Source organism: Urocitellus parryii, chromosome 2, assembly GCF_045843805.1.
Source record: "Urocitellus parryii isolate mUroPar1 chromosome 2, mUroPar1.hap1, whole genome shotgun sequence".
Taxonomy (NCBI): domain Eukaryota; kingdom Metazoa; phylum Chordata; class Mammalia; order Rodentia; family Sciuridae; genus Urocitellus; species Urocitellus parryii.
The window spans coordinates 83,324,537-83,331,492 of record NC_135532.1 but is presented as its reverse complement, the minus strand read 5'-3'; the positions used below and the strand labels follow the sequence as shown (position 1 = coordinate 83,331,492).

The following is a 6,956-nucleotide window of genomic DNA, read 5'->3' as shown; positions in this document are numbered from 1 at the left end:
CTGACTTCCTCTGACAAGTTTAAAATCTGAACCCAGAAATACGTTTTATCCCAGGAGCTCATGGAGCTCCACCGAAATCCTGAAAAATGTTTATTTATTTGTTTTAAAGGACAACTAACAATTATCAGGCACCCATATATATTAAGATGATATTAAGAGTCTTAATTCCCCAACCAATGAAGAAAGGGAGCTACCACTGTCAGCTCCACACTGAACAGGAAGCTGAAACTTAGCTTACTGAGGGTCACTCTGGGTGTCTGAGAGGCAGGATGCTTTTAGTTCAAGTCTGTTTGATTCTACAGAAATCTACTCATTTACATGCCAAACCTATTTTCCCAAGGATGTGGTTTCAAATATAATGGTTTCTTTGCTTAAAAAAAAAAAAAGCATTGTATGTAAATATTAATAGTGGTTTCCAAGCAGGCAGAAACAATCTTTGGAAACACAGATGTTTTTAAAAGAAAAATCAAAACCTACTGCTCAGATTTAAGTTAATTCTAACGAGATACTAAAAAACTTTCAAGTTAGTCCTTGATACTCTTTTTTTAACAATATTAAGACGGATTTCATTTATGAGGGCTTCATGCAGATCTTGTTAGTTACATAAAATAGAAATAAAATGGAATATTTAATTATATTATCTTTCATGCTGTGTCTATAAAATTTTCCACAGCTTATTTTTTAGAATATTTTTTTCTGCTTTTAACATACATGCTCATTGTCAAAAATTTGGGGAACTAAAAGAATAAAATAAAATCTGCCCATATTTTTACCACCTAGTAGTACTACTTTAATATCTTGGCGTGTTTTAATTGGTAGCCTATTTTTTAGAACAGTTTTAGGTTTACAGAAAACTTAGTGGAAATTGTACTGTTCTGATATACTCTCCCTCATACTCCCTCCCTCCACACAGTTTCTTGTATTGTCAACAGTATTAGTCCTGCACATTTGGTACAACCCATGAGTCAATACTGATAGGCTATGAACAACTACAGATCATGGCTTATAAGAGGTTCATTCTATGTTTTGACAAGTGCATAATGACATATACCCACCATTATATGATCACACAGGTTAGTGTTTTCAATATTTAAAACATCAATTCATTGATTTTCATTGGGCAATATATTAATTGTCCTTTTGTCTAAAAATTGTGGATATTCAATTGTAAAAGTAATACATGTTTATGATAATCGTGCTTGCACATTATAACCAATCAATGGAATCATCTTAAAAACTACACTTTTTTAAAAGAATGCACTTATTTTATGAATTCCATTAGTTGTGTAACAAACAGGAAATAATCATGGAACATTTGGGGCACAGAAGGGTTTGCATCCCCTCTGTGGTTTTCATGTGAATCAATGATTAGGACAAATAAGAAAGGGGATGGTCCTTTGAGTTCACTGAAACACCCTCACAAGACTTGCCCCAGGTCCTGGGGAAACCAGTAGGTTGGAGCATCCTCACCTTGGGGTTCCCTTCACTCAGAAATCAAGCGCAGCCTTCGCCCCAGGTGAACTACAGGCAGAAGTGGGGCTAGGAGTGGGGACCCTTGCCCAGGCGAAGAGGCGGCTTCTCCCTCTTCAGGCTGGGGGTGGGGTGGGGCAGCCTGCGAGCTGCAGTGGGGGGTAGGTGGGAGGCTGGAAGAGAGTGGCGCTGGGTAGGGGGCGGGCGTTGTGACTGGAGAAACAGGGATGGGGCTGAGGCGTGAGGAAGAGGAAAGGGGCGTGGTAGGGGGGTAATTTTTTTGGATGGGGTGAAGTGAGAGTGGGGAGGACTCCGGGGTGGAGCTGGATCTCAGGATGGAGTAGAGTGGAGGAACTGTGCAGAGGGCCAGGCCTCGGGGTGGTTGCCAGCGAAAAGCCGCGCCACGGGGCCAGGCCAAGGGGTAGAGCTGGGCCCGAGGTGGGGGGGGGGGGGCGGTGTGAGCCGAGCAGGGGCGTGGCCTGAGGTGAATCGGCGGGGCGTGCCGGGGCTGGGGGCGTGGCCGGAGGGAGCTGGGCCGGGGGGCGTGGTTTGGGGGAGCCGGCGGTGGCCGGCGGGTGGAGGCTCGGCTCCGCGCTTTCTCCCGCGGCTGTCCCAGAGCCTCCAGCCCCGAGGCCGCGCCGGAGAGAACCCGGCGAGCTCGGGGCTCTGCTGGCCTGGAGCCGTCCCTGGGGGCAGGGACGTCTCGGAGACGTTGGCTTGGAAGGCTCCGTCAAGTGGAGAGAGCGCGAGGTGAGGCTGCACCGGGGGCGCTCGGGTCTGCCTGGCGCGGGCTGTTCGCTGGGCGCGCAGGGAGTAATTGACGGCCTCAGGGACTTGAGGGTAGACCGCTCTCAACTCCTCCTCCCGGTTCGTGGGCTCTGCCTGGGCTGCTCACCTTTTGGGCCGCTGTTTGTGCTCCCTGCCGGGCAGTCGTTACTTGGCGCCCAGCAGCCTTGCCTCGGGTCAGAGCGTGCTTGTGGTGTTCCTGCTGGAGGCGGTTTCCTGCTGGACCCGTCCAGGGATTACCCTGAAACTCTACCCCGCGCTCCCCGCTCACTGGCCCGGGTCTGAGGGGGTGGCGTCGGGGGAACGGACAAAGGTTGAGTAAACCCTGGGCTGCCCAGAGACTCCTTTAACGCTCCTTTAACGCTCCGCTCACTTCAGCGGCACGACCTGTGCTTCCAGAGGACCGGTCGGGGATGCGGTTGGAGAACTTGGCTTAGAAAGCAAGTTTTTCCCCCAGTTCCCTACTGGGGCTTATTCCAGGAGAAAGACTTTGGCACTTGATGTCTGTCCTTACTTGACTGAAAGGGAGTGAGCTGGCAGAGTTGGTTTGGCACCATTTCTGTTCGGGAGGTGGAAGAATGATTAGTCCCAGGAAGGTAGAAGCCGGCGCTGCTGCCAGCATCAGGGGGAACTCAGGTGACCTGTGTTGGCGGGCCACCCATCTGACTGAGCAGTTACAGGATCGGAGCAAATTTCCCTCCCTCCAATTGGAAAAAAAAAAAAAAATCAAAGCCAGCAAGTCTGGGTTAGTTGCTTCCCAGCGTTGGATAATTATATTGATAAATAGAATAATTGATATTTATTTAGCCTTTGTAACCATGGTTTCCCAAGTCTGCACCTCAACTCATTTTCTGTTGCCTAGTGTTTTCTTCCCTATTAACCCCTCCAGATCGCCCAGTTCATTGCCCTCTTTTATTCTTACTAACAGGCAGGGAAATTTCATCCTATTTTAATTTTTTTGTTTCCACTCTATTTTCTTTCCCACCTTTCTAACAAACGCCCAGTTTCTCTTTTAGTCTCCCCTCCCCCCACTTTTAAACTTCCTCACCGCATTGTTCTCTGGTTAATTATGCACCCCTCCATGTGCTGCAGAAACTTGTTCTCTGCCCCTTCCCCATCCTCCGGCTCTTTATGTGGCTGTTTCTTCTTATCCAATATTTTAATTTGCATCTACCTTCTTAGGCCCCCTAATTTGCCATTCTTCACCTCTCTCCCAGTTCTAAGGTTCATTATATCCTCCTTTATTTTTGCTCCTTTGCTTGTTTGGGTGTCCCATCCTGTCCCCCCTACCTCCTCCTTCTGCAGGCACTTTCTTCCCATTTACCTCCTTTTTCCTGGCAAGTGCTTTCTCCAGCACTCTCCCTGCTGCCCTTGTAAGCACATCTGGTCTCTGGTCCTTCTGTTGTGCTTTTTCACAGTCCCTTAGCATCCCTAGGTTCCTTTTCCTCCTTTCCATTTAGCACTCCATTACCTTGCATACATCTGTATTTCAGAATGTCTAGGAGGAGACATTCTGAGGAGGAGGGGGCAGCTGCCTTTCCTCAGGAGTGATCTGGATCTCAGGACCTTCCCATTTGCCACTGTTTCTTTTCTTTCTTTCTTTTTTTTAACTGAAGCAGAATAGCACATAGAGTTCTTGAATGATGTTAATACTGACATTAATATGATTATTAGGTAGCGTTTATTAAACACTTGCTGTGTGCTAAACACTGTTCTGAGGGTTTACATGTAGTTAATACTCATTTAAAATCCTCTTTATATCCCTGTAATGTAGAATCTACATTGTCCCTATTTTACCAATGAGAAAAGGGAACTCAGAGAAGTAACGGACTAGGTTTCTCATGGCTATGCAGTGGTGGAAACCCTCTTCTCACTAGGCACAGAGCTTCCATGCTATAGGACTGGCCTCTCAAACTCAGGCATGCTTGGAGTTTAGCTTTAGAAATGAGGTCATTATTTGACATGTTTTATTTAGTCTGCTATGTACACTTGTTGAGGACACAAACTCTTATAGGACCATGCTGGAGAAAATTTGGAATGCCTGGTGTTCTCTAGAATGCCTGAGGATAGTGCCTGGGCTGTCAGTTCACCTGTGCCTTCTGTCTGCTTTCCCTCAGCCAGGAAGAAAAAATGTCATAAAAAAGACCATTGCCAATCATCTCCTGTGTCGTGAAAGTTCAGTTTCACTTTAGCTGGATGGACTTTGGGGTCCCTGAGAACTGTGTGATTTTATAAGACTTGTTTATTTCTGTTTCATTGTGCAATCTTGAAGCCTTGATCAAACATTTCCTTGTTAGTTTTCACCCTCCTAAGAGTTGGAGGCAAGTATTTCTACATTTACAGATACTGAGATAGACTGTTGTTGAAGTTATATACTTTGGTAGCTGGAAAGAACTTCACATTCCACAGATGAAGAATCTGTGGCCCAGAGAAATAAAATGACATATCCAAGGGGAAGCAGCAGAGGAGTAGAGCTGCCCATGGGGCTCTATAGCTTGGTGGGTTGATCTCTCTGCTCTTGAAAGTGACAAACTGTCTTTCCCTTCCCTTCCATTCCTTTCCCTTCACACTTTTTTTTCCATGTAAAAGCTAAATATTTTGAAATGTTTGCTTTTGAGACATGTAATGGCATAATTAGAAATATAAATTTAGATGTTTTAGAAAGAACTATTTCTAAAATGTGAGGAAAGAACACCAAAGGTACGTGGCTTTCTAGAGGCACACTTTATAAGTACATGGAATATGAAAGTCAGTAACTGTGATGTTTGTGTTTTCCCCTTTGCTGAGAGAAATGCATTAGTACAAAGTAGGTACACAATTTTCTTCTCTGTATTGCAAATCAAACAGCAATGAGAGAGAAAGCAAGTCAAGGGCAAGAGTAGCTGCTGTTCTTGTATTGCCACCTCCCTGCCCCACAGTCTTCTCTGAGTTCCTACCTGTGCCCTCTTTGTGATTCCCCGCACCTTCAGGGAGATACAAGAGTCCTGTTTATATATGATGCCCAACTCCTTCCAGGACAACTTTTCCGGGCAGAATGAAACCCTGCTGCTCTAAGGTGTGCATTGTGTGTAATGGCTTCACTATTCTCTTAGACTTCTAGAGTGAAGCAGGTGGCCATGGACCCCTTGGGAGAAGAGAGAAAACTTCTTTTTTTAAAGAGAGAATTTTTTTTAATATTTATTTTTTAGTTTTCAGCAGACACAGCATCTTTATTTGTATGTGGTGCTGAGGATCGAAGCCAGCGCCGCACACATGCCAGGCCAGCGCACTACCACATCCCCAGCCAGGACACTTTTTTTTTAAAGATTTTTTTTTTCTAAAGATGGACACAATATCTTTATTTAATTTATTTTTACATGGTGCTGAGGATCGGGCCCAGTGCCTCACATGTGCGAGGCAAGTGCTCTACTGCTGAGATATAATCCCAGCCCCTGGAGGAAACTTTTGAGCACATTGTTGGCCGTGTTTTGTGTCCAGATGAGGATTGTGTGGTGCCCAAAGCTCCATCATCAGAGGTGAAGCTGAGACTTGAACTGAGGATTGCCTGGCTTAGGAGATCCATGTGCATCCTTCTATAGCCTGTGACTCCCTGAGACAGAAAAGCTATTACAAAGCTTTTTACACCTTTTACCAGGTAGATGGTTCCTACTTGCTGAGCTGAAGAAGAAAAAGCACTGAATTGGGCAGCAAGGCCTATGAGCTTGAAGGCTCAGAAGAGTTCTGGGTCCAGTTTTGGCTCTTTCCTGGGTGTAAACGGTGCTGTCTGCCTCTCTCAACCTGGGGAACTGTGGCAAGCTCCAGAATGAAGAGAATGGTGCTGCTTTTTCCATGTGGTTCTGGCAATGTGTTGTGGTTGGGATGGCAACATAGGTAGATGCAGATAATAATCCATCTTATAGTCTTCACATTCCAATGTCCAAGATGACAGACTGTCCCTTGTCTAACCAGGACTACAAAGGATCTGATTTCCTGGTCAGAAACACTCCCACCCTTTTCCCTGAAGCAGGCCCTTCACTGTCTTTGTGAAATATCTAAGAGAGCTTAGGTGTTCTAATTTCATGGACCATGTACCTGTCTCAAAATTTTTCCCACTTGACCCTTACCTTCTTTTCAGGATTTAGCCACAAGGTTAAGGAACTCCACTTGTCTAATCCAGGAGAGGGGAAGGGCCAGCCTGTCCCCTCAACCTAAATTAACACTTTGGCAGAGATATGTTTTTTAAAATTGGCAAACTGTCCCTAGGAAAAAAAAATAGAACATAGGCCTCAAATGGCCAGACTGGAGCATTTTTGGTAGGAAAGCAACCTGAGGGGTCTCTAGGACCTTCCTCAGGCCAATTAGCTACCCTGTCCTCTTAACACTGCCCCTCTTAGTCACACCTGCCCCAGCACCCCTACTGTAGACTTCAACAAACTGGGAAGGGGGAATCTTTGCTGGAGCATGTGCAAGGGGAAGGGCGAATAAGCTTTTACTGTCTGACAGCAGCCAGATGGAAGCCCTGCGATGAGATGTGTTCCTGGTATTGCAGGTCAGACCTTCGGTCAGTCTCTGTTTTTTTAAGAAAAAAATACTGTGTAATAGGTACAGTGAGCAGTCTATTGTACTTGAGTGTTAAAATTATAACAGTGTCCTTAAACAAGACACCATGTATGATATAGATGGAGATAACAGGTCTTAAGTCTTGAACAACTTATGCTTGT

At 45.5% G+C, this 6,956-nt stretch overlaps 1 protein-coding gene across 1 annotated transcript in view; it reads left to right on the top strand.

The window, feature by feature from the left end:
* The first annotated feature begins 2,058 nt into the window (after positions 1 to 2,058).
* The window catches only part of Spata13 (spermatogenesis associated 13), a 143,874-nt gene continuing 138,976 nt past the window's right edge, over positions 2,059 to 6,956 (top strand). The window contains exon 1 of the mRNA XM_026394933.2: positions 2,059 to 2,220. The gene's annotated coding sequence lies outside the window, so the exon portion shown is untranslated. The remainder of the gene's footprint in view (positions 2,221 to 6,956) is intronic.